This window comes from Fukomys damarensis, unplaced genomic scaffold (assembly GCF_012274545.1).
Source record: "Fukomys damarensis isolate Sample0158 unplaced genomic scaffold, DMR_v1.0_HiC HiC_scaffold_38, whole genome shotgun sequence".
Lineage (NCBI taxonomy): Eukaryota > Metazoa > Chordata > Mammalia > Rodentia > Bathyergidae > Fukomys > Fukomys damarensis.
Window position 1 is genome coordinate 13,848,329 of NW_022900950.1, and position 12,738 is coordinate 13,861,066.

Sequence of the window (12,738 nt, forward strand, 5' to 3'; positions counted from 1 at the left end):
AAGCACTTGTTTTAGGCCAGCATTTTTTCTTTAAGCAAGTTTAGCTTTAGACGTTCATGAAATTGGACCATTTAATGTTTAAAACAAAATGTTTGGCCAAAATAATCAAGCAATTTATTAACATTGGTTTCCAAAAATTCTACAAATAATTTTAACATGGCTTAAAAATTTTTGGCATTTTTTTTTAGTCTTAAGGTTCTTTTACTTATTTGTTTTTTGTTTTTTTGTTTGGGTTTTGGGGGGAGGGTTATATTGTGGGAATTTTTAGCAAACATTTCCAAATTATCACATTTTCCTTTAATAAGTTATGCTTTATATTGGTATAACATCAAGCCCTAAATTGATGTTCCTAAAGGTGACTTCTAATCCCTAATAGTTTATCCTCTCACTCTAAAATGTATAAATATATATTTTTTAATTAAATGGTCATTCTTAAAGCCATTTTTGAGAAAAAATTTATGAATTATATATGTTTATGATTTCTTATCTTTTACTCTCTTTCTTTCTTCTTTGCAGCACCTAGAAATAGAACTTCTGAAGTCTAGAGATAATAAAATAGAAAGACCTTGGTCCCCAACCTGAAAAGCTAATTCTACCCATTGCTAGGTATCTGTGATCAACTTTTACCTGAGCAAGAAATAGTCTTGTCTTGTGTTAAACAAGCGAAGTTATAAAAATAATTTGTTATAGCAGTTACAATTCCACATTTATTATTATAATTCTCCCTAACAGTCTGTATCTTTTAAGTTGATCTTTTGAAACATTAAAGTGATTATTGGTAAAACTGAATTAAAAGATATCATATTAACTGTTCTAATTTATTAAATTTGTTTTTGTTTCTTATTTCCTTTTTTACTGCCTTTTCTGGTTTCAATTTCCATTTCATCCTTCTGTCTTAGCATATCATTTATATTTCTTTAATAAATAGTTGAGCTATACCATCAAATGTACATTTTTAAGTATACTTCTTAGTGACTAAAGCAACTGCAGAAACTTCCCTATTTATGATGGGTTCACATCCTGAAAAACCCACCAGTGGTTGAAAATAACATAAGCCAAAAATGCATTTAATATTTGTAACCTAATGAATACCATAGCCAAGTATTACCTACATTAAGCATGCTCAAAACACGTGTATTAGACTGTAGTCAGCCAAAGTCATCTAACACAAAACTTATTTTTTAATAAAGTGTTGAGTAGCTTATGTGATTTATTGAATATTTATACCAAAATAAGCCTGGCCATGCATTACTCTGCAGAGTATCAATAGATTACTCTTATAGTTATATGGCTGACTGGGAGGGGCAGCTCTCTACCACTGCTCAACATTACAACTGAGAATTATACCACATATTCATCCTAATGCTAGGAAAAGATCAAACTTCAGAGTACAGTTTCTACTGAATGCATATCACTTTATTACTATTATAAAGTCAAAACTTGTTAGCTGGACTATTATTCCTGGAGCTATCTGTACCCTATAATATTCTTTTCCCTTATAACAATGCTGTCATTCCTGCCACTTAAAAACATAACAACTTACTACATTGTTACTAGTAGAACTTAAAACAGCTTGTAATCCAATTTAAAATGAGAATAAATTTTTTACTACTTTTGTTTACTATGTCTCCAACACACTTCCTTTCTTCATGTAAATGTTTGTAAACTGTATCAATATCCTTTCCCCCAAAAAAAACCTTATTTTAGCATTTTTATATCAGAGTGGTTGTTGGTGGCAAGGTCCTTCAGTTTTTGACTGAGAAAAAATTTTTTTTTCATTTTGATGAGTTATTTCCTTGGCTACAGAACTCTATATTTGTATTTATGTTTTCTTTCAAAACTTTAAGCATCCTCCCCACTCATTCTTACTTGCATGGTTTCTGATGTGAAGACCATTACAATTCTTAATCTCTATCTACAGATAAAGTATGTTTTTCCTCCCTCCAGCTTCTTTCCAGATTTTATCTTTGTCTTTGATTTCTTGTTGTTTGAATACATCTTTAGCTGTAGTTTCATGTTGTTGTATATATATTTTTCTTTCTTGGTATTTTCTGAGCTTTTTAGGTGTGATGAAAGGGAATTGTTTTATAATTTTAAGAGTAAATATCTACTGTATCCCTAAAATGTAACAATCAACTCAATTTTTAAAAATTTAAAAAGTAAATATCAATGTTTTGTGGGTCTGTCTTTAGAATGTGACCTTCATGAATGTGTAACTTGTGGTATAATTTTTTCCTCTTAGGGGAGATCAGAGGGCTAGAAGTTGCCTCCTTCATGTAGAATAAGGCTTTAAAAACATTTTTTTTTCTCCTCTAGCCAACACCTTTGTTGTGGAAATTCTCTGTGAATATTTCACAAGGATTACTCTTCCCTTCTCCATGCCAGAGACAAAAAGTATCTCTTTTCCCTCTTTACTGAGAGAATCTGGTGGGATTACTCTGGTTGAAAATCATGAAAAATTGGAGGAACCATGAAAGTACCAATTCTATAAGTTCTTTGTCTCTGCTAGTCTATACTTTGCCTCTGGAACAGTCTCAAAATTATCATTTAATTGTTGCCACCAAAGTATGGCACACGCAGCTTCTATTCCAGGCAAAATCTTGTCTGTGACTCTGGATTTGCCACTCTCTAAAATTGGAGTGTGAGCTTATCTTGCAATGTCTGGGTTTTGATGGGTCTGAGAAAAAATTATTGATTTTTAGTTTGTTCAGCTTTATTTTGCTCAAGGACTACAGTGACAAATTTCATCTATTTATATGTCAGAGCTGAAACCAGAAGTCCTATGGTTAACTTTTTACTCAATTGTTAATTATTCCCAACACATGAGCATCTCACATGTTTTTTGTTTTGTTGTTTTGTTTGTTTTGTTTTGTTGTTTTCTTTGTTTTGTTTTGTTGTTTTGGGGGATTGGACTCGGGTCCTTGTGCTTGCAAGACATCTCACAAGTTTTGATGTGCCATCCACTAAGAAAAGAATACACACAGATCTTTCTCACTTGATTGCCTACAGAAAGAAGTCAAACCTTTGAAATTTTTCTTTAAAAATAAATCAAAAGCTGAATCTTGAAAGCAGAGGTGACCATAGGCAGAGCACTTAGCCCTGCAAATGAAACAAAGAAGAACATCATCAGTTGGAGGGAAAAATAACTTCCCAAGTTTCAGTTGTTCACATAGACTGATTTATGAGACTATGAGTGGAAGAAACAGAGGTTGGGATGGCCTCAGCTTTCCCTATCCTTTATATGTTGCCCTTGTTGCATGGATTCATAGTGAAGGGTGTGTCTTCCAAATGCTTAATGCATGTTCCTGTAATCCCTCATTATGTGCCAAAGCATTCATCATCCCCTGCAAAGTAGCACTGTCTGGGAACAAGTTATCATTCTGAAATAATAAAGGCTATTCATCCATTGACATTCAAAATGCATGAGAACATTTATGACCAAACTCATATATATATTTCTAACCAAGAACTTGTGACATTAATTATCAATACTGCTCCAGGAAAGGATATGTTTATTACATTATTTTAAATCAAGTATTTCATATTTGGTGGGAAATGTTTGCAAGTTAATTTGATCTGGACTCTCATGATATATTTGTACAACTGCCAACTTCCTTCTTCATGAGTTACATGTCATTAATACTTAATATTACTTTATACCATGCTAGTAGAAAGACATGTTTAATGGTATAAAAATTACAATTTAGGAATTATTTCACAAGTAATGTCTGAGTCAGATTTCACTTGAAAATAAATGTTTAAAGTAGAGTAATGGAAAAAAGAATATAATTTATGATAATAACTACCCTTCAAATAGGATACAATGACTAAGTTACTGCCTGTGTATACTGAAAGACCTACAAAAATCAATGTAATAATTATATTATTAATAGTAATAATTATGGCTTTTTTCAGCCCTAAATTGGTATGAAAAACTCTTAGTTCTTTATTTTCACAAGCAGTTTTAATTGGTTATTTTTGTGAAGAAGCTAAGAATTCTTATAATAGCTATAGAGAAAATCTTGACCCGTAGAGTCTTTTCCAGATTAAAATTGCAGTCAGTCTACATTTATAAAGCAGGTGAGTAAAGAATCTACTATGACATGATCCACTCTAAAATTCCCAACCTACACAATAGGACCAGTTACTACACTGTCAACCTTAAATGTTGGAGCTTTTCAAGTTTAAAATCTGAGGTTTTAAAACATTATTTCATTAGAATACACTCAGTGTAAAATAAATTCAAAAATAGTGGAATTGGCTCAAAGTATGAATTTTTTCTGTCAAACATCTTTTGATTCTGTTAAAGTTTGTCTTTACATGTCCTCTAAACATTACTCTAATTCTAGTAGTCTGGATGGGATATAAAAGGCAAAAAGATGCTGTTAAGGCCTTTTATTGCTTTTTGCTATTTTCCATAGCCTTCCTACCACCCCTACTTTTTCCCACTCTACCATCTTGTATTGGAGCCAGCTGATTATACACTGAAACCTTTCTCCCTTTAACTGTGGATGTTGGGTATTTTGTCTCAGCAATGAGAGAGAAAAAAAATTTTTTTTGGTATCAGGAGTGGGATTGTTGCTGTGACATTACCTGGTCATGTGGCTCAAGAGCCTTTGAAATTGGCCTGTGGGAAGGGGAAAAGTTGAGAAAGATTCAGAGACAGTGGCTGAAAAAAGGAGAATTAGAATGCCTTAGGCTACAATGTATGGGAGATTCTATACAGAGCTTAGAAAACCATAAAGTGGGTAAAGACCAGGCTCAGGAGGCTTCTTCTGGGAAGAATGACCAGCATTGGCTGTTGGACTCCAGACAATATGTGTTATGGCTTGGCAGTTTGTTTGTACTTTTCAACACAATCCCTCAAGTCAGGGAGAGCCTGGAGTGAAGTATTTCAAATCCTACAAGAACACAACCTCCAACCTAGACTGATATATCCTGCAAAACTCTTTCAAAATTGATGGGGAAATAAGATACTTCCATGACAAATAGCACCTGAGAAACTTCCTGAATACCAAACCAGCATTCCAAGCAATTCTAGACAATATCCAAGAAAAACACAATGATGGTCACAACACCATGAGACTGACAGAGCAAGTCAGTCAGGCAAGGCAAGAAACTAAAGGGAGAGGGAGAAAAATTAAAAAGAACCAATAACAGGACAATAATGTGACAATGATAAGTCAATACATATCAGTTATAACCATCAATATTAATGGTCTCAATTCACCAATCAAAAGAATGCCTGGCAGAATGGATTAAGAAAAATCCAACAATATGCTGTATACAAGAAATGCACCTAGTTCAAAAAGAAACTCATAGACTGAAAGTAAAAGGATGGAAATCAGTTCTCCATGCAACAGGAACCCAAAAAAATGGAGGGGTAGCTATATTATTTATAGACAAAGTAAATTTCAAACCAAAAGTAATTAAAAGAGACAAATAAGGCCACTACATCTTGTAAAGGGAACAATCTAAGAGGAACAAATGACAATCATAAATATATATCCACCAAATACTAATGTCCCCAACTATACAAAACAAATATTAAGAAACATAAAAAAGCAAATAAGCACTAATACAATCATAGTGGAGTACCTCAATAACCCACTGTTACAAATAGACAGATCATCTAGACAAAAAAACTCAACAGCTAAATACTAGAATTGAACCAAGCTTTTGAACAAATGGACTTAATAGATGTCTACAGAGTGTTTCACCCCACAAAATTAGAGTATAAATTCTTCTCAGCTGCACATGGGTCATTCTCCAAAAGAAACTGCATACTAGCTCATAGAACATGTTCAAATAAATACAAAGGAATTGAAGTTATCCCATGTATATTATCATACCATAGTGCAATTAAACTGGACATCAAAAGCATAAGAAACTGAAAGAACTTCAGAAACAAAGGGAAACTGAATAACACTCTCCTGAACAATCCATGAGTCACTGAGATAATCAAAGAAGAAATTAGACAGTTTTTACAAATCAATGATAATGCCAATACAACAAACAGGAATCCATGGGACACAAGGAAGCAGATCTACAAGGGAAATTTATAGCAGAGAATGCCCACAAAAAGAAAATAGAGCTAGCTCAAATAAACAACTTAATGGTAAATCCTAAGCTCCTAAAAAAGAAGAGCAAGACAAACCCAAAGCTCATACAAGGAAGGAAATTATAAAGATCAGAGCAGAAATCATGGCAATGAAGACTAAGACAATACAAAAAAATCAGTGAATCAAAGAGTTGGCTTTTCAAAAGAATAAATAAAACCAATAAACCCTTCAGCAACCTTGTCAAAAAAGGAAATAAAATGCTCAGACCATGGAATTAGGAACAAGAAAGGTCAAGTCACAACAGATCCATCAGAAATCCAGAATATCATTAATACCTACTTTGAGAACCTGTACTCTAATAAAATGTAAAACACAGAAAAACATGGACAGATTTCTAAATACATATGAAATACCAAAGTTGAATGAAAAAGATAAAAAATTCTAAATACCCTAATTTACAAGCAGTGAAATTGAAAACATAATTGGTTTCACATCTGAATTCTGCAAAACATTTAAAGAACTATTGCAACTACTCTTTAAACTTTTCAATGAAATTGAAAGTGAAGCAATACTTCTGAATTCATTCCTGGAAGCAAGTGTTACTTTGATTCCAAAACCAGGGAAAGACCCAACCAAAAAAAAAAAAAAAAAAAAAAAAAAAAAAAAAAAAGAGTTACAGGCCAATCTCTCTAATAAACATAGATGCAAAAAATCCTCAATAAGATACTGGCAAAAAGACTACAGAGGGTCATCCAACAGATCATACACCCTGACCAAGTCAGATTTATTCCAGAGGTGCAAAGATGGTTCAGCACATGTAAATCAATAAATGTAATGCACTATATTAAGAGAGTCAAAGACAAAACCCATAGGATCATCTCAATAGATGAAGAAAAAATATTTGAAAAAATTCACCACCCATGCATCATAAAAATTCTGCAGAAAATTGGAATAGATAGTCTTTATCTCAATTTGATAAAAACTATCTATGAAAAACCAACTGCCAATATCATACTAAATGGTCAAAAACTGAAAACCTTCACACTAAAATCAGGAACAAGACAAAGATGCACACTATCACTACTCCTGTTCAATGTAGTTCTGGAAACATTAACCACAGAAATTGACACAAGAAAGAGATTAAAGCAACAAATATAAAGAATGAATAAGTTAAACTGTCATTATTTGCTGATGATATGATACTCTACATAGAAAACCCAAAAAACTCTGCCAAAAGATCTTCTAGACTTAATTGACACTTTCAGCAGAGTAGCTGGATACAAGGTCAACACACAAAAATCAGTAGCCTTCTTGTACACAAATAACAGACTCACTGAGAGAGAAATTAGGGAAACAATCACTTTCACAATAACAAAAAATGAAATATCTAGGAATTGAACTAACAAAGGAAGCAAAGGACCTCTACATTGATAACTACAACTCTGACAAAAAGAGATCAAAGAGGATATAGGAAAATGGAAAGATATCCCTTGTTCCTGGGTAGGAAGAACCAATGTAGTGAAAATGGTCATACTTCCAAAACTGCTATACAGATTCAATGTAATCCCTATTAAAGTCTTAACAGTACATTTCACAACACTAGAGAAAACAATTCAAAAATTCATTTGGAACCAGAAGATACCTAGAATATCAAAAGTAAGTCTAGGCAACAGAGACATCACGGGGGGTATTGCAACCCCCAACTTGAAACTATACTACAAAGCCACTGTGATAAAAACAGCATGGTACTGGCAAAGAAAAAGACCTGAGGATCAGTGGAACAGATTAGAAGATGCAGAAACAACTCCAGACATACTCAGCTACCTCATCTTTGACAAAGAAGCCAACCATCCTAAGTGGAGAAAAGATAGACTCTTTAATAAGTTGTGTTGGAAAAATTGGATGTCAACCTTCCAAAGATTAAAACTAACCCTTATCTTTCATCATGCACTAATGTAAAATCCAAGTGGATTAAAGATCCAAATATTAAAACAGAAATACTTAACTTCCTGAAAGATAAGTTAGGCAGAACTCTTGAAGACATTGGCATACGAAAAGACTTTATGAACAATTCCTTAGTAGCATTGAAAGAAGCACAAAGAATCAACAACTGTGATCTCATCTTATTAAGGAGCTTCTTCACTGCAAGAGAAACCACCAACAGAGCTAAGAGATGACCTACAATGTGGGGAAAAATTTTTACCAGCTGTTCCTCAGATTAAGGTCTACTATCTAGAATATACGTGGAACTAAAAAAAAATCAGGCCCCCCAAATATAAATAACCAATTCAAAAAGGGCATCTGAAATGAGCAGTCATTTCTCAGACAAAGAAGTAAAAGCAGCAAATAAATATATGAAAAAATGTTTGACATCATTGGTCATTCCAGAGATGCAGGTGAAAACAACACTAAGATTTGATCTCACCCCAGAAAGAATGGCTGCTATCAAGAAATCAAACAATAACAAATGCTGGCAGGGTTATGGGGAGAAAGGAACACTTCTCCATTGTGCAGACTGGTGCAACCACTGTGGAAATCAATATGGAGATACCTTAAACAACTAGGATTAGAAGTTCCATTTGACCCAGCTATTCCCCTGCTGGATATGTTTCCAAAAGAATTAAAAGAATCATATCTCAGCACACCCATGTTTATAGTAGCACTGTGTATAATTGCTAAAACTTGGAAACAGCCTAAGTGCCCATCAACTGGAGACTGGATAAAGAAGTTGTGGTTTTTCTATTAGATGGAGTATTACTCAGCCATAAAGAATGAGAAACTAGAGTCATTTATAGTTAAATGGATGCACCTTGAGGCCATACTCTTAAGTGAAATAAATAAGACTCACATGTGTAAATACGGAAGAGTTTCTCTGGTATTAAAAACCAAAAGTCTAAATACAGTTCAAACTGTATAATTGATAATGTGAAACAGGATGAAAAGGGCTAAAGGAGTAAGGGAAGTGTGAAGGGTAGGGGATAGGAAGGAAGGGAAAAGAAAAATATAAGAAAAGAAAAAAATGGAAATAAAGCCTTTGCAAATAGGGAAGAATAGAGGGGGTAAGGAAGGGCAAGGTATGGGGAAAAAATAAGAACCAAGATACATCATGTAAAGGTACAAGATCCCCTAAAATGTACCAATAGACTCGATGAAAGAAAGAAAAAAAGAATGAAAGTTTACATTTTGCTGATATCCTGAGACTTTGCCTGAGGCTAAGATTAAGGGTAGTGAACTAATTAATCTTATAGAAGAAATTTCAAGGCAGTCTAATATTGAGGCCATGGCATGGCTGCTTTGGGGGCTTTTAGTAAGATCTATGTTGAGAATCAAGAGCAAAAAGGCCAGCTGTAGGATTTAAAACTTTGAAAGTTTGGCCATAAATGAAGCTCCAGTAAAGTTGTAGACTTCAAAAACAGAGGAGCAGAGCTCTTGATTACTGAGAAGGAATAGGAGAATAGAAAAAAGTGGCCTGAGGACCATCAGAATTGCAAAAGTGAAAGACTTTGCTCTGAGAAGAGATCCCCCAGAGCACCATGTTCCAGAATGGCAGCAGCCTAAAGAATTTGTTCTTCAGAATTGGATGTGGAGTGTCCAACAATCCATGCCCTTCACCCCTAAAACTAAGAGAATGGAAATACTGGTTAGTACTGCTCCGGCCCTCAGCAGACCTTGGCATCATCCAGGTGGTGCTGGTTTTAGGCTCATGCAGAATAGAAGAGTTGTGGGCTAAGGAAGGCTTTCTTCCATCACCATGAACCATTGCCTCTCTGCCACCCTCTCTTGGAGTCAGCCAATTATGGATGGAAACATTTATGAACTGCAAGCTAAATAAACCTTTCCCCCTTTGCTAAAAGCAATATGCTTAAAACTAGCTACACCTATTTCTTGCTTGAAACTAGGTACACCAAGAAAACTGAAGAGCATGTAATAAGGCACCAAAATATCAAGGATAAAACCATAGAAATACAGGAAGGAAGGAAGGAAGGAAGGAAGGAAGGAAGGAAGGAAGGAAGGAAGGGGAAGGAAGGAAGGAAGGAAGGAAGGAAGGAAGGAAGGAAGGAAGGAAGGAAGGAAAGAAGGGCATGGACAAAATAGAGAAATATTCTACTTGCTTTCTCTCCTATAGCTTAAAATGTGCAACACAGAGAAAACTAAATGAAGCATAGTTAAATTAAAATAAAGAACAATAGCCATTAAGCTAATTGAACTAAAATTGCTTTTGCTTTACTTGAATTGATATAATTATGCTGTCTTATCATGACAAAAATCACCATATTTAGAAGAAAAATAAATATGCTGACATCTGACTTATTGTGAAATTTCTGTGTGATTGTAGACAAATCATAATAATGGTTACCACAGTCATAAAACAAAGTTAGAGGAGAAACTGAGTTCTGAAAAACTTCTAATAATCTCAGCTCTAATAATCTCCCAGAAAATCTTCCTGTGGATTATTCCTCTGCTTCTCTTCAACCACAGAAGATGGCCCCATCAGTTTTACTGGTGGTGCCAAGTTGTCCTAGACAGGGATGGTAGCTCACACAAATATTTGTCCTTTAATAAGTTTATTTTACATAATATCAGCTCAATGACTATTTGGCAATAAATTGTTATCCTTGCTATATTCATATTTCCCTGAAACCTGTCTCAAGATATTTCCAAAAATGTGTTTGATTTGTTTCCACAAATAATAACAGCACTTCTGTTCTAAGATCTAGCACAGGAGTAAGCCAATTATAGGAACGCACATATATAGGCTTTGAGTAAGCTGCTGTCCTGTTCTCTCAACATGATAAAAATGTGGTCCCAAAAGACACTGAGCACCATTGTTCTCTTGCTCTATTAAAGCTGTAACTCATCTTCCGTATTGGCTCCATTTGGCCATCTTTCTGGTTGTGCCTTTTCTTTGTTCTTCAGAGAAACACAGAAATATTTTGGTGGTTTAAACAGCTTCAGAATTAGCCAGAGTAAGTCTGTTGGTCAAAATGTTCAGTCAACACATCTATCAATATGTTCCAAGTAAAACAAACAAGACAAAACAAAAACTATAGCTGCAATCATAGCTTTAGGAGTGAGCAACCCAACATTACAATCCACAGTAGAGAACCAACAGGAAAGCAGGAGGGATGCTGAGGAGAAAAAAACTCACAGCAGACAAAGTCTCAGCTAATTATGTTAAGAGACAAAGAGCCATTCCCAATAAACTAATGCAACTCATATTTTCTTTGTTTTCTGTAATTTGCATTTATTTGATTGTGGTTGACATTTGGAAAATATCACAACTGACTTGCATAATCAATAAAAACTTTCTCTGCTCTAGTTAACATTTAATGTTTACTGCATTAAAAAATTCCATAAAACTAAAAATAGTTATATAACCAATATTATGTTTCTTTTAAAATAAGATTCAGGAAACAAATCAATAATTAAAATATACACAATAAATTGCTGTAAGTAGGAAGATGATATACCCACTGTAATTTTTGGTGTTGGTTTTTGAGACCTATGGAGAGAGGGTGAGGCATGGAGACAAGACCCACTCTGGGGAGAATTTCGGAGAATCACTTCGGCTTTACTGTGTCATGCTACAGGATATACAGTATGGATCTAATTTTCATGGGTGAGGAGATGGTCAGAGAAGATATGGGTGGCATACAGCGATTGGCTGAGTCTGGAGAGTCATCAGTTGTTAGGGAACTAGAGGCGCTCAAGGAGCATGACCAAGGAGGCTCTCTACACACTGGTTCAGGCAGCTTGCATGCCTTTTTGGTTTCTTATTGCATGCTACTAGACTTTGGTGTGGTGCACCGGGCTTGAGGGCCTCGGCCAATAGTACTGTATTCATATGTGCTCTTGAAGCTTGAGACCTTACGTGATGAATCTGTCTAATTATAACCCACAAAACAACCAGGACAGCAGCAATAGAAACACAGGGGAATCCTTGTACTCTTTTTTTTTTTTTGGTACCGGTGATCGAACTCGGGTCCTTGCACTTGCAAGGCAGGTGGCAGAACTGCTGAGCTAAATCCCCAGCCCAGGGAATCTTAATATGATATGTTTTTACCCCATTTGAGAGGGCATTCAATCCCTTAGCAACCCCAGACCATATAGTGTCCCAGGTTTGGGTCAGATCAATCACATCAAGTGTTTGAGTTTCATTAATATGAAGACATCCCGAGCGAGTCAGTTCCCTTAATCTTGTCCTAAGCCCATTATCCCAAGTTTTCCAAATATAATTGCTAAGGTCAGTATATCTATCTTTAGGTGCCCTAAAGGGCATAACATAAATGGAGGAGAAATTTGCATGGTAACGAGAGACCAATTTTGTCTCTAGGAGTAAGATATCTTCTTGGAGCCCATTCAGCTGTGTCTGCAGAGTTAAGATTGCGAGGCAAACATCCTCAAACAGCCCAGAACTATGGTGAAGAGCCGAAGAAGTATTTTTTGCAAGGATATTGACAGTGGTTGCAGTGGTGACCTGATTAGCCATGGTGGTAGTGGCGATGGCAGCAGCTGATGCAGCAACTATCAGGGAAACTATGACAGTGGCGATAGCTGATATTCCTAAATCACGGCGGGGCCTATGATGTAGCATTAGCTTGAAAAGGGGATCAGGACTAAGCCATTCTTGTTCAAGCTCAGTCAGCAGCCAGGTGACCAGAGGAGTCCTGCTGAT